The sequence below is a fragment of the Pezoporus occidentalis genome, unplaced genomic scaffold, assembly GCF_034315485.1.
Source record: "Pezoporus occidentalis ecotype Australia unplaced genomic scaffold, CSIRO_AGI_Poc_V1 ctg2, whole genome shotgun sequence".
Classification (NCBI taxonomy): domain Eukaryota; kingdom Metazoa; phylum Chordata; class Aves; order Psittaciformes; family Psittacidae; genus Pezoporus; species Pezoporus occidentalis.
Genome location: NW_026913855.1, coordinates 11,074,039 through 11,101,414, shown reverse-complemented (window position 1 = coordinate 11,101,414; position 27,376 = coordinate 11,074,039). Strand labels below are relative to the sequence as shown.

General features: G+C 37.7%; 1 protein-coding gene across 12 annotated transcripts in view; it reads right to left on the bottom strand.

Moving 5' to 3' along the window:
- Nucleotides 1-27,376, bottom strand: part of FARS2 (phenylalanyl-tRNA synthetase 2, mitochondrial) — a 245,622-nt gene that overhangs the window by 213,419 nt on the left and 4,827 nt on the right. For 8 of the 12 annotated variants that reach the window (XM_062617818.1, XM_062617811.1, XM_062617823.1 and 5 more), the window contains exon 2: nt 26,043-26,129. The gene's annotated coding sequence lies outside the window, so the exon portion shown is untranslated. Of the gene's footprint in view, nt 1-16,597; nt 16,656-26,042; nt 26,130-26,679; nt 26,699-27,376 lie in introns of those variants that run through there. The other 4 variants (XM_062617816.1, XM_062617817.1, XM_062617815.1 and 1 more) reach the window with 3 other exon arrangements.

The following is a 27,376-nucleotide window of genomic DNA, read 5'->3' as shown; positions in this document are numbered from 1 at the left end:
AGGAGCAAGCCAAAGAGGTATTACAAGCCAAAGAAGTATTACATGGCAAGTTTCTTCATACTTTTTCTTCTGTCAAAGCAAGTAATATTAAAAAAAAAAATAATAATTATGAACTGAATTCTTAAATCCACCACCCAAGCACAGTCGTATAAAGAACAAAGCTGAGGGAAACTGACTTTCTGCACAGTAAAAAAAGCACCTGTTAACATCTGGGAATAGTTCATTATTGTAATAAACCATAGATCAGAATAACTCTCTAAAAAATATGGAAGATATCATAAACAGCTTATCATAATGTACTTGTCAGTCCAAAACCACCTGCACTTTTACCTCTCAAGATGATAAACATTAATTATAGGAACTAGAAGACCATGACATCTAGAAACAATCTGCTCCATTCAGTAAAGATACTGGCTTTGTTTAGTCAATTCCACTAGTTTTAAATGTGGAATATGTTTTGGGGGAAAAGTGTATAATTCTAGGTTTCTGTATTTTTAATTGAATTCAAATTTCCATGAAGATGCAACTGTACATGTCCCAAATCAAAATTAATCATTAGCTTGGTAAGCAGGAAATGTACCAATGATTATTTTATAAGTTAAGAATATGTAAATATTAAGAAATAAGCTATATTTATGTTAGGTTGTATAATCGCATAGAAGTACCAAATCAATGCTTACTTTAGCATAAAGGACTAACACTATTTACCAAACAATTTATTTCACTTTTGCCAGCTGGCAAGAACAAAGCATTTTCAAGTAAAATAACATAAAATGCACAAAAGCTTCCCCACTCCTTTAAAAAAATCAATTTTTAGCCATGATTTAAATCAATTCAGCTTGACTGATGTCCTGGTTTGCTCCCACTAATCTGCAAGTTTCCCATTCCATGACCAGAATGAATGTTGCTAAGTTTGATACTGATGGATAGTAAGGAGCTGATCACTCACATAAATGATTTCTTGTGTGCATCAAAGGAAGGCTTTTACAAGTGGTTCCTTAACAATCTCCTCATGATGCTCTCAGGAAAACTGATTATTCTCTAAAGATGATAGTCTAGAATAGAGTTCCCACTCTCAATTAACCTCACTGGTTCCAGCTAATGAAGTGGAAGGGAGGAAAAAAAATTAACAAGATATATTACACTACTTTTAGCTTACAACCTTATTTATATTCGGTACAAATTTAACCTGCTTCCAACTGTAAGGTGAAAATTTAACTAACCTATAGTACAGGTAAATTCAGTGGAAGGATTATTTGCAGTGTCTAAATTAAAAGTGTCTTTACAAAAATAACAAGCAAGTTATATAAAGAAAAGTAAAATTCAATCTAAGGATCTCCTCTAGATAACTTTAGCTGAAAAAAAGAGATTGGAGAAAACATCAGTCCTATTTTCAAGAAAGTTGAGAAGCAGGATCTGGGGAGTTGCAGGCCAGTCAACCTTCCCTCAATCCCTGCGAAGATGGTAGAGCAATTAATCCTGGAAATAACTTCCAAAATATGTGAAAGTGATTAGGAGCCATCAGCGTGGATTTATGATGGGGAAATCACATCTGATCCACCTGTCAGCCTTCTACAAAGACATTATTGGCTTGGTGGATGAGCGAAGAACAATGAATGTCTTCATCTTGATGTTAGTAAGGCTTCTGACATTGTCTCCCATAGTATCTTCATAAACAAACTGACAAAGTACAGACTAAGAAAGTGGGCAGTGAGATGGACTGAAAACTGGATGAACTGCCAGGCTCAAAAGACTGTTATCAGCTGCAAAATGTCTAACTGGAGACTGGTCACTAGGAGTGTGTACCAGGGGTCAATACAGGTTCCAATACTGTTCAACACCTCCATGACCGAGACAATGGGATAGAGTGCATCTTCAGCAAATTCAGAGATAATAAAAAACTGGGAAGAGTCATTGGTAAACCAGATGAATACGCTGCCATTCAGAGGGACCATGACAAATGGAAAAAAATGGGCTGACAGGAACCTCACGAAGTTCAAAGACAGAAGAGCAGAATCCTGCTCCTGGGGAGGAACAACCCCATGCACTGGTATATGCTGGGGCCTGACCAGCAACAAAGCAGTTTTGCAGAAAAGGACTGGACAATCCAGATGCATAATAAGTTGACCATGAGACAGTCACATGTAACAAAATGCCAACAACATCATGGACTGCTGGAAGACCACTGCCAGCAGGTCAAGGGAGGTGGCCCTTCCCCTCTGTTCAGTACTAGGAAGGCCACACCTGGACTGCTCTGTCCAGCTCTGGGCTTCTCAGTAAAGCCCAGGGAAGCCACAAAGATGACAAAGGGATTGTGAAAATATGGGAATAACAATGCAATAATCAGGTTTCAATCTCTTTTGATTGCCACTGTTTGCTCTAATGCATGGTTAACATTAAGCCTGTGCAACAATAGCATATTTTATATATCTCCACAAAAAGCAAAGCAGCATGTCTCACCAGCCAAAAGCGATTAAAGAGATAATGACATATGCTTTGCATGCTGCAGAACATTTTAAAATACTCTGGGATTTTCAAGGTGAAGGATGACTACTGACTTCTGTCCTTCAGTATTTTTAAATATATTCTAAGTTTTTTGTTTTCAAAGAAAACATAAGAGAAAAGGAAAAAAGAAACGCAACACCCAAACAAACAGTAACACACTGTCTTCCATTCTTACATATGACAAGCTAAAAATACTCTTGCAATGGCACTCCATTTCTTCTAGCAGTTATGTGGGGTGTGATGGGTTGTTGAATTTTTCCAGTCACACAGGAGAATGTTGAAATTTCTTTAAGGACTGTGTTCACTCTTTTTCACCAGAGAGCAAAGGCAGTGGCTCTTGGCTGTGCTAAGAAAAGGAAACTATGGAGCTCCGAAATAGCATCCTGCCATTGAGAAACACAAGCATGCAAAAAAGAAAGGAAAAAAAAGAGAAGCCAAGTCAAAACTTACATAATCCCCACCAGAGATGGGTTCCCTATAAATATGCTCTATGCTCTTAACTCCTTACAAAATAACAGATGACAGTACCCATGCAATGTTTTAAGAAAAGGATAACAGACCATTTTCTTCATGACTGTATTTGATCTCTTCATCTAAGTGTTTAAATCTACACTGGCTCAAACACCACCTACAATTATGCCAACACTTTGTCAAAAATAACTTTATGTATATATATATATATATATGCATATGTATATAAAAAAAATAACCAAACACACCACGTATCTGTCCTAACTCAGAGAGTCAGGAGAAACTCCCCATGCTGGTATCCCCCAACACCATCTAGAGGGTGTTAGCAGACAGTGCAGTGTGTTGCAAATAGGAAGGGATGGAGACATCACCATTTTGAAAAGGAGAGAAAGTCTTCACTTATTCCTCTCAGAAGTCCTGCAGCATATAAAACATTTTCTGGTTTACCTTCTTTCTAATCCACTCCATCTCCCCTTTACACATTTTCAATGCCCTATTTAACAGTGGTTTTCGTATTCTCTTCCCCCAGAGCATTTTGCCAATATTAAAAAGTATTAAGTTTTACACTGTTCTCTTTTACCACTATTACTCTTCAACCTTTTAATCTGAGGTATGGTCTATATTCTAGTTTCTTCTCTCTCAATGCAACAAACTCATACACAGCAAACACTCCTACATAACAACTTCCTTCTACTCCTTATAAACATCTTACCTTCTCTGTCCATAGCTTTTCATTATTTATTTACAATAATGATTTCCTGCTCCTCTAATCATCCTCTATTCTCTACTTTCTCACCTGTAAGTCACTGTGTGATCTGACACCAACCCAGCAAAGCATTTATACTTTTCAATGTCTTCACAGTACTTTAAACTAAACATCTCCCTAACTGCTTCAGAAGATCAGAGCAGAACTCTCAGCATCCTGAAGAGCCAAAGTTTTCCTTCTAATAGCTAAATAGAAGATTTTTTTTTCACTTGATGCACCTGCTTTTAGTCATTGCTTGGAGAAGCTTCTCACACACACAATACATTTAACTAAGAAAAAAAGAAAATTAAATACCAGAACAAAACCACAAGGCTGTTCTTGCCCCGTTGCCCCATAATAATCGACGATTTAATCTGTTTCTTTGACCTCAGAATAACCTGTAATGCGTGCCACATACACAATCAACCAAAATGAGTTTCATTTTGAAACATCAGTTTTCCAGTGCCATGATAGTTACCTCTATTTACTGCAGTAGCCTTTGTGCAGATACTGGTTAATTATTGGTCTTCCATTTATTTAGAGTCTACCAAAATCCACGAATAACTCGTAATTTCATTCCCAAAGTATTAAGAAGACAGAATGATCTTCCTGCTTAAATACTTCCCATATCTAATGAGCAGGCTACCATTTCTTCACCTCATACAAGGCAGGAACAATACCTGTAACGCTTTAATCCTTTAGGTTAATTGAAAATCTTACAAGCCTTTATCTACACACCATAAATCTTAACAGAAGTGTCTTCCATCATAATTCACAGGTTTAAGTAGCCATGCACATGACCCCTAAACTCATACTGATTACTTCAAAGAGTCTGTAAAGTTTTAGAAGGAACAGTGGTAACACACTGGCATAAAATGTAATAATTGTAGAGATAAAGAGAAACTAAAAAAATTCATTGATTTTTTGGTTGTTGATTTGTTTCTTTACATTTGGGCAGGGAGGGGTACTTCTTTGTGATACTTGGAGGAAAAAAAATCACATTTTCTTCATTAGATCTTATTTTTCTTGTCACCCTTAAAAATCCCCAAGCTGTTAGAAGACAGGCAAGTAAAAGTAAGTTTGTCTTCTCCTGGGTTTTGAGACTATTTTAGTGATGCATAGAAAGGAAAACCATTGAGCTCTAAAGGCCCTCCTCCCAATTAAAAATAAAATAAATAAAACAAAGTAGAGATCTCCATCCATGCCTGTCCTTCCATTACCACATTTTTATAGAGCATCTCATATCACTTGGCATTCTACTTCATGTCTCCAGCTCCTGGAAAGGGGGGATGAGAGCAGAAACTGAGCTGTCTTTTTATAAGCATACTTTCCTTATGACAGAAGCTTAGGAATTTGAATGTGTAATTTTCCAGGCCTAGGACAATGAATGTGGCTGGCAATTGCAACCACCAACATAAAAATTTTGTTTCAATTGCATAGAAAAATAATTAGCTTTACCACACATGAATTAAAGAGCAAGCTCTGACAATAGGAAGCACAATTAAATTCTGCTTACATGTCTTGCAAATGAAATACATAAAATTTGGTTTGAATATACAAGAACACCGTCATTCCTTTCAACATCTGTGAGGAAAGAAGAAATGGTGAGAAAAGCCCAAGCCACACACACTGTGTAAAGGAACACATGAAAAAGGAAAAACACTAGTTTGGGTAAAGTTGGGGAAGGGAACAGGGTTGAAACAGAATTGTTCCCCAGTCTATAAATAGGCCCTGACTTGAGATAGACCCTACCCAGGAGCTGGTAACAAATTTGCTGTAGTAGATAATCATTCCTGCCAGTGACATCCACATATGTGTGCATACACGTGCACATGCACAGATTATATATGTGTATTTAAGATCTTGCTTGTTTATGCTTTTTCTAGTTGACTAAGGAATGCTACTACTCAATTTCTTTCTCTTTAAAATTACCTATGAACATATGTGATAATATTTCCATTAACTGAAGTACTTACACTGAGACTGAACATCCATCTGAAAGACATGCCCTGCCCTAGCAGCTAGCAGAAGTTATTGGAAAGAATAGATGAAATCCTTCTGATAATCCCACTCACTGTCAATCTAGATAATACAATGCTCCTTCCCACTTTTACATCAGTAATGGTTGAACTCTGTTACTTTATATTAAAGCAGAACAAGGAGGAGAAAAACATTTATTTTAAGGACTGACAGAACTGAAGGTTCACGTGCATTTCCCTCTACTTACCTCCTCAAAGGAAGGCTTTCCTTAAAGGTGAATTCCTGAGAAGGGTGAAGTTCCAAAATATTTAGTAGTCACCCAAAAACAAACAAACAAAAAAAAAAACAAAGAGAAAGACAAAGTTTATTCAAAGATCTCCCACATTAGCATGCCATCCCCTCTCCATCATGCTGCAATTCTTCTGTAGATGATAATATCAGTATTTCAGTCTTTTATGAGAGAAAAGACAGAACACTGACCTATGGGTCAGATGCTTCATGTAGTTGTATTGGTTTAACTGACAGTAGGATTGAGCCCAGTTTCTTAAAAAGGCACCAAATAGAAGATCAGCAGTAAAAGAGAACACTTTAAACACAAATAAAGATGTCATCAACAGCAAAGGATATATAGAACTGACAGACACTCTCTTTCAAATCTGCCTCAATTTGAAGGGCTCATTTGCCTCAAGTGAGGCAAATGAGCAAGTTTCACCACAAAAACAGTTAAAAATGCTCACTCACAAAGCATTTTGGTTAAGATGTACACTTTTACCATATTGTTTTATTAGACTCTTAAAACTCTTATTTCTATGCTATTAAATAAACGAATGTAGGAATGCCTCAATGCTATTAGCTACACATGTCACCCTTGATTCAAGAAAACAATTCATTATATATGCCTTGCACTAGATATTGGGCCATTAGTACTGTGATTTAAAATGGAAGGGACCCACCTGTTACCAGTCATTGCTTTGGTGTCTAAAGTTACAGTCTACTTCCAAAAGACAGCCTATTTTATATCCACTACACAGATTTTTTTACAGGTTCAAGTTGGAATAGAAAATGAATTGTGAGAAATTAAATAGGAGAAACACACATGGTCCTCAGCTGTCACATTCATTTAGAGGGCTTTTCGCATTAAAATCTGATTGTATTTTACCAATCCATTCTGTGACTTGAGTGCCACCTTATTTCAGAGGTTAGCGGAAAGCCACAGAAAGCGACTCCAAATCTTTCCGTATCAGCAGTACACGCTGAACTTGAGATAAGGACTTAAACTACTGAAATAGAAACAATATGGACTCCAGTGACAAAATCATATTTAGGTTCTCCCTCAAGCAGTTCTGCCTAACACATTTGGAATACATATCAGTGCTCCGTGGTCCAGATCATCACGTTAAAACCCAGATACCCAGGCTGTCTCTCTTTTGTATGGAAATCTCCCCACCCCACCCCCCCAAAAAAGAAAAAAGGTTCTTATTTTCTGTACAGACATTTTGGGCTGGATGGCTGGGCAGAAATCAGAGGTCAAAATAAATTCAACTATGTTGACATCATTCTGCACCACAAATGTCAAACTAGCATCATAACTTCAGTCTGTTTACTGTAGTTTAAAGTTCATTATTATAGTAATGCAAAGTCACCAGATTAATTCTATGGAGAAAAAAACAAACAAACCATGAGTTTTCAACTAAGAGTTCAAAGCCATAGATAAAATATGTCATTCACCAGAGGCAGACTGGCATGCAGAAAAGTTGAAACAGCACAGTAAGAACTCTGTAAAAATGTAAATATATGTAGATATCAATAAATTTCACTCTTAATTACCCAGTAGGTTTATCACTGTGAATTACATCAGTTCTCAGTGGTCTCAAGCCATTGCTGGCTGAACTGATTACAATAATCTATTATAAGTATAAATCCCAGAATAGATATTACACTATCTCTCAGAAAAATAAACTATATAACCTCACATCAACAACACAAAAAACCTGATCTGCAGAACTTCACTCTTTACTTCCTCAAATCTATCATCTGTCATTTATCTGTCCTTTCTGCATCACTGACAACAGCTATTTATTAAAACAGCAGTAGACACAAGGATAGGTAATGAGAAAACAATGCAGTAACCATAATAAGGATAATGGGGTGCTCTGACATTTCCTTAAATAGATGGCTGGTGGCAAGAGAAACTCTTTCAACAGCTACATATAACAAAATATAGTACAGGGTATGGGAAATCATACATCTTCTAGTGTTGCCTATATCAGTTTTAATTACATATTGGAGAATAAAATTTACAACCAAAAATGGAAACCTGGGAACAAGGTCCAATAGCTTAGTACTGGCTCTCCTAAAGGATAGGGAAGCTGAAATTGCTCTGACGTTGGTTTACAAGTACTGCTTATAAGTTCGTCTCCATGGCTCCCACCAGACCAGTGTTGCACACACCACAAAACAACTCCTCACTCCACAAGAAGGTCCACTGATTTCAACAGGATCTGCAAAGGAATAAGGCTGGGCTCAACAGAAGGAGGGTGGAAGACATTGGCTTTCCAACAAATACTGAATACATGTTCAAAAAAAGACTGCAGAGAATTCATAGTCTGCATGTACCCCATTACCCGCCAGGGTCTCTCAAGGGGAGAGTGAAGGGACCTCCCACACTCCCCCCACACCAAAACAACTTTGCCCTTCAAAGCAAAGGGCAAAAGAAGGATATGAGTTTGCAAGGATGAAGGAAAGAATAGTAGGAAAGTAGGAAATAGAGCTGTGAATCAGTGGTCGGCCCTTCCGCCAGAAAGGTTGTTTGGTCTGGCATCAAGTACATGCCTTTTGTCGATCCCATTCTCAAATCCCACCAGGTGATAAATTTTAAATGCAGGAAAAATGCATATATTCAAAAGACTTGCTAAGAAAGTGGAGCACATTTATCATAATGAAAATATTCATCTGAGAAGGCTTCAAGCTGAATAGCAAGCAAGCAGGAAAAATAAACTACAGGCCTACTTCAGAGATACATGATTATGATACGTATGGGTTAGTCCTACACAGTTGGCTCTAACCACAGTCTAAACAGTCTCACACACTCATAATGAAAGGTTTTCTATTTTAGAAGCATATTCCCCTTCTCATCTCTTCAAAGAAGAAACAAATTCTTAATTAAACTCTTAAAAATATATTTTTATATCCATAAAGCTTGTGTTTTAATCATTTGTGTGAAAAATTTCTATTCTGCTCTGTTGTGATGAGAACAAATGCAAGAGAGGATGGATTCTCAATTGCTCCTCATTCTTTCAATATTTTGACAGGGAAAAAGTAAGAGAACTGCTATATAGATAATGAAAAGTGGTAGAACAGTCCTCTAAGGACAAGCATAATACAGCATTGCATGAAAATCTTTATAAGGAGAGGGAGGGAAAATAAAACTTGCAGGCTGGCTGCAGAGAACGTGACAAAAAAAGACATCCTTGAGCCCAAGAGCCAAGACTATACAAAGACTTTACATCGATCCCTATTGGACATCCCTTGGTGACTTTAGAATAGGGAACAACCAAAAAACAGAAGCAAAAAAAAACCCCAAAATCCAGCAGATGTCTCTAAATGAGGAGAGCAGAGACAGGTGACTAACTAGTCTGAGAAAAATAAAAATAAAATGGGAGCAGTGCCACAGTGTTATCATTTTTGTAGAGCCACCTGGAGAGGTAGCAGGCTTATCTATGAATGCCAAAAATGAGTAGTGCCCATCTGCTACCCCTAATAAATATCCCTTACTAGAAAAAATATAAAAGACTACAATTCCCTCAGCAAACCTGTTTGTTTAAAATATTTGAGTATTACATGGCTCAACAACTACTTGTTGTGAACACAATAATGCTTTAAGATGACCCTTGGAAGTATGTGGCAAATCAGTAGCTGTAAGAATTCACAATAACAGAAAGCTCCAACTACTTCCTTTTAAATAAGCAAATGCTCTGTAATTATCACTGTCTTCTTTTAAAAATGTCTCTGGCCAACTGAATGAACTGATGGCAAAACCTTAAATGAGAGGAACAGTCCAAAGTTTGTACTCCTCTGGAGGCAACAGCAGCAGAAAGTATATCTTCATTCAGAAAGAAGTATAAGAACCATGGTAAAAGCTCAGTTTACACCCTCTGCTGGCTTCCCCAAATGGCAACAAGTACCATCCTGCTGATACTAAAAGTGGACTGAGAAAAGAAGTTGGAACGCTCAGGTCTCTCAGACTATCACTATGGGGCAGAGGAGAAGACTAAAGCATACAGGTTGGTTTGCTTTTGTGAGTTTGAAAGCCCCTTTAGCTCTAACCTATATCAGCTCCAAATGTTTCTGCAATGAATGAAGAAATAAGTTTAGAAGAGAAATTCAAATTTGCTAAGACTAAGATATTTCAAAGTTGACCTTTTGAATCAGAGGTATATTTATTTTTCATAAGTGACGTGTACAGCTGAAAAAAAAACCCTATTCTGTTTAACATCATCAACTCTACCACCTCAATAAAAGCAATTCAATCACATAAATCTGTCCGTATTCACACAAAGTTATCCAGAACAGGACAGGCCTTTATGTGTTCACCACCATCTTTGCAAATACAAAGTTATCATACTACTTGCACATAAATGTTTCATGCTAGATTTCACCTTTTATATGGCAAGAATTAAACTTAAAATATGCTTATATAAACCTGTACGAAGAGAAAGGAGAGCAGAACAAAAAGCACTTTTGAGGAGATACAAATCACAAAATGTGGGCAAGCCTGTATCCACACAGGCTTTCTTCTTAATTCTTCCACAAAGTTTCTTCTTAATTCCTGTAACAGATATTTAGAACCTTCCAAACAGCGGTTTTAAGAACCATCCATACCAAAATGAAGCAAATAGATTCTACACTACCGGCAACACAGAAAAGCTATGCGCTGCTGAAAGCTTATTTCTCTGTTCAACACAATACTCAGGAAATTCATTTTTTTCAAAGTTAAAGTTATTTTGATTGTATAAATTCCTTTAAATTTGATTGTCTTCAAAATACTGTATCTCAACAAAAGCTACAAGAAGTGTTACCAACTGTTCCTGGGACTTAAGCAAGACACTTGGTTCCTAAAGTTTCAAGCACCTTTACCAAGTAGCATCTGCAAAACCTGGCTCTTGACTGTAGCCATGCACATTATTCCCACTGGTTTGTATTCCCTGCATTAGCATGAACCAACAGTCAAGTAATAAAAACCAACTAGCATGATTTGGTTCATTCATGAACTTGCTCACACTTTTTGAAGTAATGTAAGTTAAGAGTGAGAACTCTCAGGTACAATGCCAAACAAAAGACTGTTTAAATTCAAATGAACAAAGCTTTACACCAAAGCAAATAAACTCCGGAGGCTGGGCTACAGGATTTTAACTACAGCATTATTCACATGACATCCCTTTATTAGCCCAACAAAACCATCTGGGACTTTTTAAAATAAATATTTTTATGAAGCTGTTGAAGCAAAGGCTACATCACTGACAACTTGAATGCAAAACAGACGTCCTTAATTTTTAACTTCTATTCTAAAAATGCATCAGGAGAAAATCTAAAGGTCCTATAATATTAATCATCCAATGTTAGTAGCAAAATATTCCTTCTATTTCCTCCTTTAGTTTACTGCATCTTATTTTTAAGCATCTATGTTTCAATATGCTATGAGTAACGTACATTGCTGTGGCACACAGATCTTGCCCATGACACAAGAATGAACAGAGGCAGCTAGTGACCACAGCCACATAATTTTTAAAAGGCCTTGAAGTGCCTTTTAAAAGGCATTGTTGAAGTCTTCTCATACCTCTGGGAGCAATAGAACTATTTTAGCCACACTGGAATAACAAATTAAATGCATGAAATCTTTGCTGATGCTAGCACCAGGTTATTTCAGCTGACAATCTACCGCAGGAACATCAGTGTCTTTCTAGGACAACAGTCCTAGTACTGGCAAAGTCCAGCCAGCCTACTATCAAGACAGATATCTGTGTTCTCTGTCCTCCTATAGCAGGAAACAACTTCTGTCAGCCGAATCAGGGGGAGAGCGTGAGGGGGGTGTGCATGTTTTTTAAGCTGATCTGTGTATAAATCCAATTATTTGTCCTTACTGTAGTGTGCTAGGGGGAGTTTTGTTTAAATAATTTTTCCTGGCTGGCTTGGAAAATGAGGAAACATCTAAAAGCAAAGCAAACAAACAAGCAAAACAAACCAGATGCTCCTTCTGGTGCACAACAGATGAAAGTTTTCAGCTACCCAGACATCCTTAATTATTTTCAGCAACTAAGTAACCTGGATAAAGTTGCTTACTGTAGTAATGGTTTTGCATTCCTCTGCTGAGTTAATCTCATCTTGGAGCACTTGACATTTCATCGAAAATAGAGCATTTTTTTTTCTTGCAATCGAAAGAGAGTAAAGGTAGGAAATGAATCTAACAATATCTTTTTTCTATTACCTAGAGAAGCCAAGAAAGGGAGTTTTAGGGGATTTTATGCTATTGCTACTAAGCAATAGCAGAGAGCCATCTTAGACACATCAGTCAGTCCACAGGAGCCTTTATCCCTAAGTACTCAAGAATCAGCTTTTTAAATTGTTCATATTATTTATTACCTTATATAAGAAGAAATGATGACGATGAAGACAAAAAGATTACCTGCATTACATAGCAGTCATCAGTGGCTTTGTGTGCATTTATTCCCCAAGGTGTAGTTTATTTGTACCTAGGATTTCAGTTCAGGATCAACAGAGAACCCTCAAGAACTACCGTGAACAGTTTTCTACAGAAGGAATGCTTTACATTTCCCTCTGTTTATGCTCTGGCTTTCAATGAGGGTAAAAGCTAGAGAGCCCAGTTCCAAATGCAAATCACAGGTCATATATATCGAAAGGTGCTGGACAGGCCATCAGAAGGGAACCTCTATTAGCAACCATCAGTAGGAAATATAACTACGGTTTCTATGAATTTTGTACTCACATCTGGATATTATATAAAGATCTCATCACATCAGTGATGCTCTGAATGGGTACAGTTTGACAGCAGCAAATCTTGGGATATTACATTTTAAGAGTGATGTATAATAAGACACCGTTTCATGATGTAAATATATTACCTAATATACGCTTGGCAGACCAGTATCTTGAAAGACAGCCTCTAAAAATACTACTAGCTTGTCATCTTATTTTTTATAGAACACCTCGTATTTCAAGCAATGGAAAGCAACTCAATTTGAAATCACTGGTATTCTCTTCTAAATCAAATTACTCTGAATATTTCCAGTAACTGAATAAGGTCATGTAAATCCAGGTTCTGGCTTGACCATGAACACCTGAGGCATGATCGCCAAAAAGCAGGCTGCTTGGTTACAGTGAGGGGGGGTGTGTATTTCTGCGTGTATGCACATGTAGAATGTGGAATAGGAACCGGAAAAGTACAACCTCCTTTGCCAAACCACTTCATGTTGCATAGAGGATTTTCCCCATGTACTGTGGTGCTCAAGCAAATAAATTGGCATCAGATAGCCCACTGTACTAATTGTTCAAGAGCACACTGGGTTATTGCCTGCTCAAAAAAACTTTAATTGAAACAATAGGAAAGGGATACAGAAAATTGAGCAAGAGTTGCATTCCATCACCATGTCTGGTAACTGAAGAATTTATCCTGGAATGGGAAAAATGGATAGTTCAATTCTAAAAACAGGTAATTTGGTACTGCTGTTACGGTGGCTTTCTCTCATTGGTCATAAGTACCACAAAGAAGCACCATTCTCAGTACAAGTGAAAGATTAGAGAAATGGAGTTTAAACACCCTTCCAAAACTACAAAGCAAAATGAATGAGCAGTGAAAGGAAAAGAGTTTGTGTGGAACCTTACTTTTGGGATATATGAGCCTTATCTCTGGGTTCAGTCATTCCAATTTAGCCCACTCCAGAAAGAAGTCTGAGCTCCAGGACAGCATGATCCAGGTACAAAGAGCCCAATTATTTTGCAAATGGAATTCTCCTCCACATCCCAGTTGCTTACAACATGCATACCTTTATTTAAAATCTCAGCTCTAAGTCGTCCACAGAATTCATGCATCAGTTATGGTGAAGGTCTGTCTCCCACTTTCTAACTTCTCATGATGGACACAGTCTCCTGAGGAGCAAAACTGCCCACAAGGACAGCAAAGCCTAATGGCAGCAAGAGATGGACAGTCATAGAGCTGACCTTAGGGATGACATGATTTAACATCTGCTAAAGATAACAATAATCCCAGGACCAGCCTCCTTTAGAAGCAAATACAAACCTTACTTCTGTAATTCACAGAATTACAGAACAGTAGAATAATTTTTTATTCTTTTCGAAAGAGACCACTGGAGGTGGTCTAGTCCAACACCCTGTTCAAAGCAGTTCGCTCAGAGACTTGTCTAGTTTGGTTAAATGTCCCCAGGAATAGAGCTTCCACAGTCTCTCTGGGCAACCTAATTATAGCTAATTTGAACTTAATGCTCTCCCCTGTGAGTTCTTCATACAGAGACACACACAGGATATATTTGCTTACTAACACACAGAATCAAACCTACAGTTGAACGACCTCATACTTTCAAAAATGGTTAATAGGCAGAGACTATACATGTTTCCTACACTTGGAAAGGATTCAAAGGTGCACAAGCATCTCAGCAATTCACAGAAAGAGAAATCTCATATTTATACATGCCTTTGATAAGTCTTAGAAACCCTGTTTACTATCCATCTTGTCTATGCCTGACCTGAAGTGCACAATAATCTTGCCTGACCTGAAGTGCACAAATGCCCTTACCTTTTCTTTCTGCATCTAGCTACTAACACAGTATACTGATGGACATTGCAACTCTAACAACAGAAGGCAACAGAATTCTCCTGCAAAGCTACTTATCCACAGCAATGAGAAAAAACAAAATAGGCTCAAAGATTTCTGTGATTTCTATAGCAAAGCAAACAACCAGAATTAAAAAAAAAAAAAAAAAAGTTCAAAAGTCAAAGATTAATTTATTTCTCAGATCTCTGTTTGTAAAATGATTTGTCTTAGTTTTGGATGTATATTTCAAACATCTAGAATATTTCTACTTCAGAATTTAGTTGTGGCAAGGAGGGGTTAAAACCACGAAATGAGAACTGCTTTTATATAAAAATAATTCATTTAAGATCTCATACATCACCAGTGGAGATGTTCATTTGAGCAGGAAAGTTGATATATTTATGACAAGCTATTGTACACTTTTCCAGAGGATGGCAACACACTGACAGCTTTAAAGAAGTAGACATGTTACTGTAAGGTTTATTGTCTAAGTAGCCTTCTCCCTTTGCAGCAATCTAACAGCTTACATTTCCAGTTGATTATCATTTCTGTGAAATTCCAACATTTGCTAATGATCTCCAAGACTGGGAAGAATAGCATCTTCTGTCTCAAGCCCTCTCCTATAGACACACTATTCTTTTAAAATAGTCTGAAAGACAGCAAACGCACTTTTTTTTTCATAAAGCATCCACTCTTAGTTCTTTTAAAATACTGCAAATAGGACTAATCTCTTTTCCATTTCTGTTAGATTTGTCAGCCAATGGAACATTATTCATCCTCTGGGTACGGAGTTTACAGTAAGCTTTTTTTGCAAGCAGCAGAACCAGCAAAACATTATTTCCTCTGTGTCTGGAGGCAAAGTTTGTTTGCAGATTCAGTGGTAAGGGACAAATTCATTCTGCTTTAGCTGAAGCATTAACAGAGTCTCCCTTCTTTATTAAGCCCTTTATTCTCACACACCACCTGTAACTTACTGTCTCCAGTGATATGGACATCTCCTGTGAAATTTGACTGAAGTGGAAAAAAGAGGACTTACAGCTGATGTACAAATACCATCTCACAACCATCATTTCTTTAGGAATCTATGATTAAAAAATGGAATTCTGAAGAATAAATATTAAATTCTACACAACAGCATTTTCAAGAAGTGATGGCAAAGCTAGCGCACAGCAACAGCTTAAGTGAAAGTAGCACTCTGGTTCTCAGAACTGATACAACTTTAGATTATTCTTACTGATAAAGGTTGTTACTAAAGAATACACTAGCAAACTGTCACTCCAGGGACAGATAACATGTATGTACATCCATTTAATTTCTTTCATAACATTCATTCAGGATACTCTGGGCTTTCCCCAAGCTGCAACTCATTTAAGTGTGAACACTTAACATTCAGAATCTGAAACAAGCTGCCACTGCACTTCACCGTAGAATGGACAGGGATTACTAGAGAGACTGCAGAGTCAAACCATATGTGCACGGAGGAGCTGTGCAACACAAACGCATGTTTCTTTGTGGGGTTCCTGAGCAGAAGACAGTCACTGCTTTCTGAAGGTCTCCTTTTTCAAAAGTGTTGGGAGGTATGGCAGCAATGAAAATTTTTTGAAACAGACTACACAGAGGCAATGGGTTACATCAGAGCCAAAACTGATGAACAGACATATTCAAACACAAGAAGCCAAATCCCAATTGCTAATCAGTAGAGGTGAGATAACTATTCTCTAATTATATCCTTGAAAAGTCTTGTGAAATTCATCGAACAGCAGGTGTGTGACACAGCAGGAGCTTTCCCGACCGTTACAATAATACCCTGATCATTTACCTATGTTGTTTCAAGATATATAACAAGCAAGATATTGTATCTTGCTTCACAAGACATTAAATATATTAAACAATATTTTTCTGCTTTTATTCCCAATTGACACCAAGTAAGTAGACCACTTACACATTTATCCTGTTTCTCAGATTTGCACCTTAAAAATACAGTTCTCCTTCTAAAAGCAGGTATTACATTTTTGAGAAATAAAAGCCAAGTGAAAAAATCATTTGCTTACCTATGTCTCTTCTCAAATGCAAGTGCAGAAGTAGCAATATAAGTTCATCAATCAGCAGCTAGAGACAAAAAAAAACCAAACCCACAAACTGCTTAGCTCACCTACTCCATTCCTTTTCTGAGGTCTGGATCACTCCCTAAAGCATACAGTGGTATTCCTGTAATACATGTCACCCAGAATCACTGTAGATGATACACAATCACACATTAGCATGATCTAAGCATATGTCATGCTTATTTAAGAAGGTAATCTCTGCCTCAGAAGTAGCATATGTTCTGTGCTATAGAACTTTTTTCTTGTAAAGCAGTAAATACCACCTAAAGCCTCAGCTTCTTCTTGGTTTTTGACACAGCCCTTCATTTCTTTTTTAGGTTAGTTTTCATTGACCGGTATGCAACTGATATCTTAAAGAACAGAATCATAGAATAGTTAGGGATGGAAAGGACCTTAGGATCATCTAGTTCCATGCCATAGGCAGGGACACCCTGGCCTAGACCATGCCACCCAAGGCACTGTCTAGCCTTAAACACCACCAGGGATGGCGCATTTACCACTTCTTTGGGCAACCTGTTCCAGAGCCTCACCACCCTCACAGTAAAGAACTTCTTCCTTATATCTAACCTGGACTTCCTCTGTTTAAGTTGTGTCGTGGTTTAAGCCCAGACGGCAACTCAGAATCACACAGTCGCTCTCTCACTCCCCCCTCTTCCTCCCCCCCACTACTGGACGGATGGGGAGGAGAATCGAAAGAATGTAACTCCCATGGGTTGAGATAAGAACAGTCCATTAACTAAGGTATAACACAAACCACTGCTGCTGCCACCAATAATGATAAGGGAAGAGAATACAACCGCTCACCACCCACTAACTGATACCCAGCCTGATGGAGCAGTGATCTAACACTTCTGGGTAACTGCCCCCAGTTTATATAGTGGGCATGACGTGCTGTGGTATGGAATACCTCTTTGGTCAGTTTGGGTCAGGTGTCCTGTCTCTGCTTCCTCCCGGCTTCCCCTCCTCCCTGGCAGAGCATGAGGCTCAGAAAATCCTTGGTCAGAGTAAACATGACTTAGCAACAACCAAAAACATCAGTGTTATCAGCGCTGTTCTCAGGCTGAAAGTCAAAAACACAGCACTGCAGCAGCTACTAAGAAGGAGAAAAATGACTGCTACTGCTGAACCCAGGACAAGTTGGAACCTGTTACGTCTCGTCCTATTGCTACAGTCCCTGATTAAGAGCCACTCTCCAGCATCCTTGTAGGCCCCCTTCAGATATTGGAAGGCTGCTACATGAATCCCTATTTATTGTGATAAAAATTGGATGCAAACTATCAAAAGCATAAGCAAACACAAGTAATAGATTTATGGCTAGTTACACAACTGCTAAATTGAGACAGGCTTATTAGCTAACACCCCACTTCCTATCTTGGTAATTATACCTATTATTCCTATATATGCTACTAACACATAAGAAGCCTGGTAGCTTTCACAAACTCATAGACTAAATAATTCCAACTCACAGTAGGATCTGACAATATTTGCAAAGCAAATACAGGGCACATCTACATGGAATCTCTGCACCTATTGCCAATACCCACAGCCAGCTCCTACCACCCTTCTTCCCTCACCCCAAATAGTATCTTAATTTCATGAATTGTCACAGATGAGGCATTTGGGCAGCTCACCTAATAAGGTACAACATAGAATGGATTTATGCGATAGAAATTTGGTTGAGGGAATGCTTCAAATGCTCACAGGAGCATTTATCCATTCTGAATCATAACTGTGCAATGGCTTTGCCTACAGACCTGCTGCAAATTTGTCTTTATGCAGAGAGGTTTCCTCTGGTTGCCCCTCAAACTCACATAAAATGTAAAGGCATTTCCCAATATAAAGCTACACTGCTTTACAAAATCAAAAAACAAACAAATGCACCAAAACCAAAGTAGTGGTATTACCAGATATACCTCCAACATGACCCATGATGAAAATATACTTCATTGGACAACTAAACATTTGACATTGGAGAACCTCCTTTTCACTCCCAGGTAAAGACAACCTATCTAAGTTTGCATTTTAACACTAAATGCGTAAGGGACTTTTTTTTTATATGGTTAAAATGCAGACATTCCAACCCTAACTATTCTATGATTCTATAGTTAGTCTGCTCTATTTTTCAGCATAAAAGTATTTGCGGTGGCATAGAAAAAGATCTGTTTCACATGTAATATAAGATGATCATATAGGATGTTATATTTAGAAAGAAAGAAGAAGAGGTTTAGCAGTAAAATGTCTACCTTTCAAATGAAGGTCCAGCACTAGTAAAGCCAACTGTGGCTACTTCTGAACTTGCCATATAATAGATACACAAATATATTGGTTTATGTAATTATCATCTCAGGAGGTAAGACACTAGAAAAGCCAACATACCAGCATTTCCCAAGCTTGCTACTAATTAAATCATATGCACACAGGTTCAATTCAAGGATGATCAAAGTTAATGAAAAAATATCCCATTTAATTCAATGAGCTGTGGATCAGTTCCAGACAGCTAGCTGCTACTCCATCCTCTTTCTTCTTTATCAAAAGGACTCCAACAGTGTGAATGTGAAGAGAACTCCATACGAGTCTACAGACTGTGTATCTCCCCTCACATTTGAATTTTAAATTAATTATTGACAGTTGACTACATTACATACAATTAGGCAATCTTTTCTATACAGATATGTTAGAGGCTATTCCAGGTTTTGAAGGAAAACATACTACTATTATTGTTAAACAAACAGCTTCAAGAGATTTCAACTATTTCTTTCACAAACATGTTTATCCTCACTGTACATGTATGTGCCGCATTGTTCACCACTGCAGCAATATATTGCCAAATCTGAGCATGGAAAATGTCAGTCCAATGTACTGGAAATAGAGCACTAAATTTATAACGCTTCCTAACACTAACAGAAAGATAATCTAAAGTCATCTAAAGTCAAAGAAGTGAAGAATGAATGTTAAGATCAAATAACTATTTTTAATTAGATTTCAAAGGCATTGTTATTTTTGAACAACTTCAGTAAACTGGACATTACATTTCTGAAACCTATCTGAATATCCTTATTCAATTCTTGATAACAATGCTTTTTCACATTCTATTTTTCACTAAATGCTTGTATCAAAAATGAGAATTTAATTTCAGCACCTCAAAACTGGGCTCTCAGTGCTGCACAGATGCTTAGTTGTGTCTCTTTGTAGTCAGGGTTTCAGCGATGTCCATTCAGAGCAGCCTAAAGGCTCTCATTTGTTTAAAGCAGAGCTGGACATGAGTTGCTGTAATGTCTTTATTTGGGAATCCAAAATATGCATTGCTGCTATTAGCCATTATATAATGTCTCAGATCCAATTAGCATTGCATAGCAGACCAAAAATAATCTTTTCTGTTCAAGAATCAAGACTGAAAACTTAAGTTGTTGGCATTTGACTGAAGAAATAGGTTCTATGACTAAAACTTCACATCTCCTCTATCCAGGGACAGAAGTTTACATGAAAAATGGTGTTTAGACATAGTTTCAATTAAACTTGTGCATGCAATGCCGCCTAGTTGGCCACCTTACATCATTGCTCCTTCGAGACTGATTTCAAGCATTTCATGTTGGAAAAGCATTTTCTTTGATCAAACACATCACAACCAAGTTTAAAATGTTTTGTAGGTATAACCAAAGAGGTCTACTTTTAGCACCTCCTTCTATTTCATGTTAGAGAACCACATTAAAAAATGATGGAAAGGGAATATCTGTACTACAACTTTTATTACCACACCAGGTCTCCTTTGCTGTAGCTACTCAGAAGCCCTGGACAGCTGTGCCATACCACTGGGAACACTGTGATCAGGCAGTCGGAGCAGCAGGATTTTATTCCCATGCAGTAGAAAAGCATCCCTCATGGAGCCCTGAAATTCAGAATTTGAATATGAAATGATCTCCCAGTCTGCTTTGCACTTCTCACTCAACCCTGTCCAAAACTAAAGTGAGAGGTGTCAGAAAATGATGACTGAAATTCCTAACATCTTCCTTCTGCTTTGCTTTGTCAGAGAAGACTTCTACAGAGCCACTTTTAGGTATCAAATTAAAAATGATGCTAGCAGGCTTTATTTGACTGGGTCCAGACATGTAAGAAATGATTCCATACTCTGCTCTTCACTGAGTACAGATATAGCTGCAGGAAAATGAGCACCATTCTAGTTTAAGATACAATAAGTAAAAACTGATTCCTACAATAGGAATCCTATGGGTTACCCAGGCCATAATACCACTCTTGAGGAAAAAAAAACAACCAAACAAAACCCACTTTTCTTCCACCTTAAAACATTGCTGTTGGCTCACTCTTCTAGTAAGGGCCTATTATCTCTGAAACATGTAAATGGAACCTACAAGTTGTATTAGGAAGTAAACTCGATTTACCCCAACAATCTTTTTACGTAATGCAAAAACTTTTATTGATTTCGTATGATTCCCAGTCACTGAAGCTCTTTTCTGTTGACTGAGTAAAATAGAAATTCATGACCAGATTTTTTTATTCTTCCATTTATGTGCTAGTGATTTAGGCTGTTGTGTTCCCTTACTGTTAATGGGGTTTAGAAGCAGAAGAGCCCTTCATCTCTCAAGAGCTATTAACCCAAAGTCTAAGGTTAGAATTTCAAATATATATTATTTTAAAGCAAACAGAATCTGTTTAGAAACTCTTTATCATCATTTACATTTGATGCTGAATCACATGGATTACAAATACAAATAAAACGGGGCAAAATAAAAAGTATAGGGAAAAGCAGTTTGCCTACACAGGCTGCAGTATTGACTGGCACGCTGTAAAAAGAAAAGATACAACCCACTACATGAGTTTCTAAATGACACAGTTCATTCCAACCAATTTAACCTACACAAAGTGCCCGATGCACATGAACAGCAGGATCTGCAAACAATACAGACAGCTCTGCCAGCAGGTCTCACACAATCACAGTGTCTGTCTCAATACAGTTGGTCTCACAGTAACACAAAGTTCAGGAGGTAAAACAAAACTGAAGTAAAATTTCCCTGCTAAACATGTGCAGTTTGATTTTCTTTACCCTGTTCTTTTTAGCAAACATTTACTATATATACATATTTATTTTGTAAGTACTTTGGTGTTATTTCCTTAATTCCAGTACTAAAATTACCTGTATTTCTTCCTAATTCCACATGACTTTATCAAGCCTGTATGCTGCCTCATCCATCTTCCAACACGCTGCTGGGCTTCAAGATTAAAGACTTACTTTGCTCTTTTAAGAGCAAGTGTACTTAAGAAGACTCACAAGAATTAACTGTCTTGCCAACCTCCATTAGTAAGCTTGAAAATTTTACTTTCCATATTCTATAGTTAGGAACTTACATGTCTAACCAAGATAGAAACCTTATTTGCAAATATTCTACTTATATTATGAATCATTTTCTGTAACTAAAGAAATGCGTTATGTTTAAAGCCTAAGGGTAAGAAAGCAGTCTTTTTCCTTAAAAATACTTCAACTGCAACAAGTAATACTGAATTATAGACAATGCTCCTGAGAAATATTAATGAGAATTTTTATAATAAAATCTCTCAATTTAAAGTTCTGCCTATTCAGATAAATACAAGTCAGATTTTGTAATGGATTTTCTTAATCCTGTTCTAACTTCCTGATACAACTGTGCATGTTTTGTGTTAGTTTATGGCATACGTCTGAACACCTCAAGCTTTACAGTGTTCAAGAGGTGCTGACATCTACAGCTTGTTAAAAAAGAGCTAGTTCCAAGATATTCTGTAGCAAGCAAAGCAAGGAGATTATGACTTTAAAATACAGGTTTAAATTGTGTCTCTTTCAAGTCCTACTATCACATGATAAAAAAGTTTGAGAGTGTTAGAGTGAAAAGAACAAGACTATTTTCACTAACTTCTTTCTTCATCATTAATGCTAGAAAATACAATATATTTTGGTCCATGGCTTGTAGGATAACAGGCTCCCAAGCATCTTCATGCTTTTTTGTTTAATGTTACCAGGTAACATCTCCTATAAGGCTTGTTAATGCTAATATACTTACTCCAGATAAAGTACGGAACAAAGAACAGAAGAAAACCTTTGTCTGAAAGGCCTTGAGAAAGCCATATACTTTAAAGCCACACTTCCCTCAGAGCAAGCCTCAGTGAAAGAAAGCTTTAACAGAGCTCAGGATACACACATTTCAAACTATGGAACACAGGAGCATTTCTCCATCCAGCCTTTAGACAACAAAGGCAACATCCCCTCATCTTGCATTTTGAGCCAAGATACGCACATTGACAGGCTGGAAGAAGCTATACAAGTTAGGGAAAAAAAAAAAAGACGATAGCATGAAGAATCAAATCTTTATTATTAACGACGAATAAGGTGTTATAGCTCAAGGCCACATATGACAAAAACTTCAGTTAATGCCATGTTAATTATATACTAAAAGAATCAAAGACATAATCGTTGCCTTTTTTTTTTTTCTCTTTAAAATAATTTGTAGAATTGCACTTTGCAACATGCTGAAAGTTCCACAACAGGCCCAGCAGACTCTGTCACTCAAGGTCTGGAATGACAGCAGTAAGGGACACTGGGATCAAATGAACTCCTAGTATCAGGTGAGGAAATAGGATTTGGTAGAACCTGCAATACCTCTGAAACAGTGTTTATAAAAAAGTTATGTAAGAAAACAGCACTGGGAACCCAGTAAAAGAAACTAGTATAAGCATGGTTTTCCCACGTACTTAGTTCAAGTCTTTACCTATCCAGCATAGTTTATTGTCTGTAGAACGAATATTACATTAAGAATATAACCTACCACAAGAAAACTGAAAAAAATGGCATCATCGTCTTAACATATATTGGGAGTGGAGGGGTAGAGAATAAGAACCACAGCCTGTGCAGGAAGGGAGAGGGCAGAAAAGAAAGCCAAAAAAGAAAGAGGTGTCAGAAAAAGACTGAAACTCCTACCATCTTTCTTCTGTTTACCTTTATCAAGTAACATCTCTATCTGTTTAGAACAACTTTCTTCCATGAAAGTTCACAAAGCTAGTGTGCCAACATAAAAAGCAAGTAGCTTTTCTAACTTCAACAACCCTACACAGATCTGATATTTAATTACCTCTTCAGTATTTCATACATTTACATGTACAATACCATATTTGTTTATTTTAGACTATTATCTCTCCAATGCAATTTTTCACCCTGAAAGTAATAAGTATAATAAAATCAAAGCTAAAAAAATAAATTAAAAAAGCTATGTTTACAGCCAAAATAAACAAGACAATGAAAAGATTATGCTGATACTCTCAGAAGTAAGAACACTGTCAATGAAGATCTTGAACACTGTGTTGAAAGTCAAATCAATCTTGAAATCATGCTAAAAAAATTTAGAAGCACCACGAAATCTCCATGAGGACCCTGATAATCTGCTCTGTTTATCTGTTTTTCTCCATTTTAGATGCAGCACACATACTTCATCAAGAATCATTTCCAAAAAAAGGCAAAAATTATTCAATTATTAAAATCACCTGCAGAAAAAAAAAAAATGAAGGAAATAAAACACGCGTAGTGCATGGGGCAAAAAAAAAAAAAGTCCCCCAAAACAGAAAACAAAAAAAGCAAAACTGATCCTAGGCTACAAAGCATACCTGAAAAAGCTAATCACAGAAATTTTAGAACAAGGAGATACTTAATTCAGCACTCCAAACAGATGAACTCCCGTTTATTTTCCCAGAACAGTACTTCAAACTGTTTCTTCCCTCATTTCACTTTCCTGCTTTTCTGCAGGATGTTAAATCTATTCCTATAGGTGAAGTGGCAGTTCAACTTCATAGGTCTGTATCCCCACCTAAATCCATCCTCAACCCCCATTTGAGATAAGATACAAAACTTCATGAAGAGACATTACCTTTAGCTTATTCTGCTATGAGGTCAGGAACTTGACAGATTGAAAGGTTAACAGATGGATCTGTAAGGCTGTACCTATTGCCTCTCCCAAGAGCTCACTGTCCATTCATCAGAGCATCCTATCCTGGATTCTACCTTGCATCAGTTATAAGTAGTCTGTAAAGTAAGGAGGACCTAATTCTGCCACCTGTTTTTACACTGAACAGCAATTTATTGTTTAGGCAGTTGGGACAGATTTCAAAGGGATTATATTTAAAAAAATATATATATCAGTGTAGAATCACAGAATAGTTAGGGTTGGAAAGGACCTTAAGATCATCTAGTTCCAACCCGCCTGCCATGGGCAGGGACACCTCCCGCTAAACCATGTCACCTCTGTCCAACCTGGCCTTGAACACCGCCAGAGATGGAGCATTCACAACTTCCTCAGGTACCCCATTCCAGTGCCTCACTACCCTTAAAGAACTTATTCCTTATATCCAATCTAAACTTCCCCGGTTTAAAGATAATAGAATTTGTCCTTCTGGATTTGCACTTCAGAAGACTTCTACCTAACAACCTAGTATTATCTACCTATCTTTATATCTCAGGTCTCGTTATTTTCTTTGTATTAGGAGTAAGAAAATGCATGAATTCTATATGGAAAGCAAAGTTATATAGCGAGCATACATAGTATACCTGTCTCAAAATTGGTGAAGATGAAGGAAGATTTGGTTTTATTATTGAACATGAGCTGGCAGTGTGCTCTGGCAGCCCAGAAAGCCAACCGTATCCTGGGCTGCATCAAAAGGAGCGTGACCAGCAGGTTGAAGGAGGTGATCCTGCCCCTCTACTCTGCTCTTGTGAGACCTCACCTGGAGTATTGGGTGCAGTTCTGGTGTCCTCAACATCAAAAGGACATGGAACTGTTGGAACAAGTCCAGAGGAGGGCCACAAGGATGATCAGGGGACTGGAGCACCTCCTGTATGAAGATAAGCTGAGGAAGTTGGGGCTGTTCAGCCTGGACAAGAGAAGGCTGTGTGGAGACCTCATAGCAGCCTTCCAGTATCTGAAGGGGGCCTATAGGGATGCTGGGGAGGGACTCTTCATTAGGGACTGTAGTGATAGGACAAGGGGTAACAGGTTCAAACTTAAACAGGGGAAGTTTAGGTTGGATATAAGGAGGAAATTCTTCCCTGTTAGGGTGGTGAGGCACTGGAATAGGTTGCCCAGGGAGGTTGTGAATGCTCCATCCCTGGCAGTGTTCAAGACCAGGCTGGACGAGGCCTTGGGTGATATGATTTAGCGCAAGGTGTCCCTGCCCACGGCAGGGTGGCTGGAACTAGATGATCTTAAGGTCCTTTCCAACCCTAACGATTCTATGATTCTATTCTATGATTCTATGATTAATTAAAATGGAGAAAGACTGAAAATGTGTTACTAGCTGAAAGGCTACCTGACAGTGCTGGTGTCAAAGATTTAGAAAACCACATTTATTTATAATTACTTACCCACAAGCAGAGGCAATCCTCCCTCAGCTCAGCTTCCTTTGCCCATTAGCTTTAGTCACTGCTTTGTTTCTTCTCTTCAGGGACTGGCTGAAAGACAAATTTTGGCACAGTCACTCCAGATATAAAAAACTTAAACAAAAATAGAAAGAAAGTTCTGTCTAGAAGTGTGAAGGCACGTAAGGAAATACTGACAATTCATCTGATCTTACGAATGCACCAGAAGCATGATATATTTAGTAATACGTCCCTAATGCATTATTGTGAATGCTGGCCAGAGCTCTGGATACATAAAACTGATAGTGATACAAGATGAAAGCTCAAACATGTCAAGGATCATGCAAAATTAAGTTACGTTAAACTCTTCCATTTCTACTATTCGCTAGTATGGGTATGTTGTTTTCCTCATTTAAATGAAACATTGCCCCATAGTTTCCGTTCCTCTCCAGAAGTACTCTCTTTAGGTTTCTTTGCTTCAGCTTCATATTTAAATTGTTGGATTTTTTTTCTGGACCAAAGTCCAAGCTACTAGAACCAAGTATCACATGGATGCACAGCAATCTAAAAAATGAAAATGCATTACAAGTGGAAAAATCATATTCCCCCTCCACTCATCACACATTCAGAAAACTAAACTTACAATCCACTTAATCCTTGCTGTTTTACACATCCATTGTAAATCACAGTTTTGCTTAACCTTTCCTTTTTAAAAAAAAATAAATATTAGTGTTTTCCACACATCTCATGCTCAGAAGTCACAACCTTCTCCAATAAGTCCTTGTCAGCATCTTATACAAAGTGCCTTCCACTTTTATTTCACCTCAGATAACGTTTACTTACATCAGCTCCACTCTACATTATACCAATGTCCTACTTCCATTGATACCTTGTCCTAGGAATTGCTTCCAGAAGACAATTACACAACAAGAATCTATAAAAAATTGCTTAGTGAAGTGGATTTGCAGGGAAGGATGTAAGCAATAACCCATGACTTGAGTGGAGCTAGCCCCTAGTATTGTTTGACATGAGGGCCCATGTCCATAATGCAGGGAGCAGGAGAGGAACTGAAATGCACTCAAACAGCAGGCTGCTTCTGATTTCTCAAACCTGGGATATGGGACTGGGTAACCTGAAAAAGAACCCACAGCACTGTGTTAGCTATGCATGAATCCCCACTGCTGCAGCATGGAGAATATGGGGTGAACAGCATGACCTTTACCACTACAAAATCACTGTGTGCATGCTTTTATACATATACATTCACACATGACAAAAAGGTACATTCAAGAGAAGAAAGAACTTTGCTCTAGCAAGACATCTTGGATGCAATCATCCTC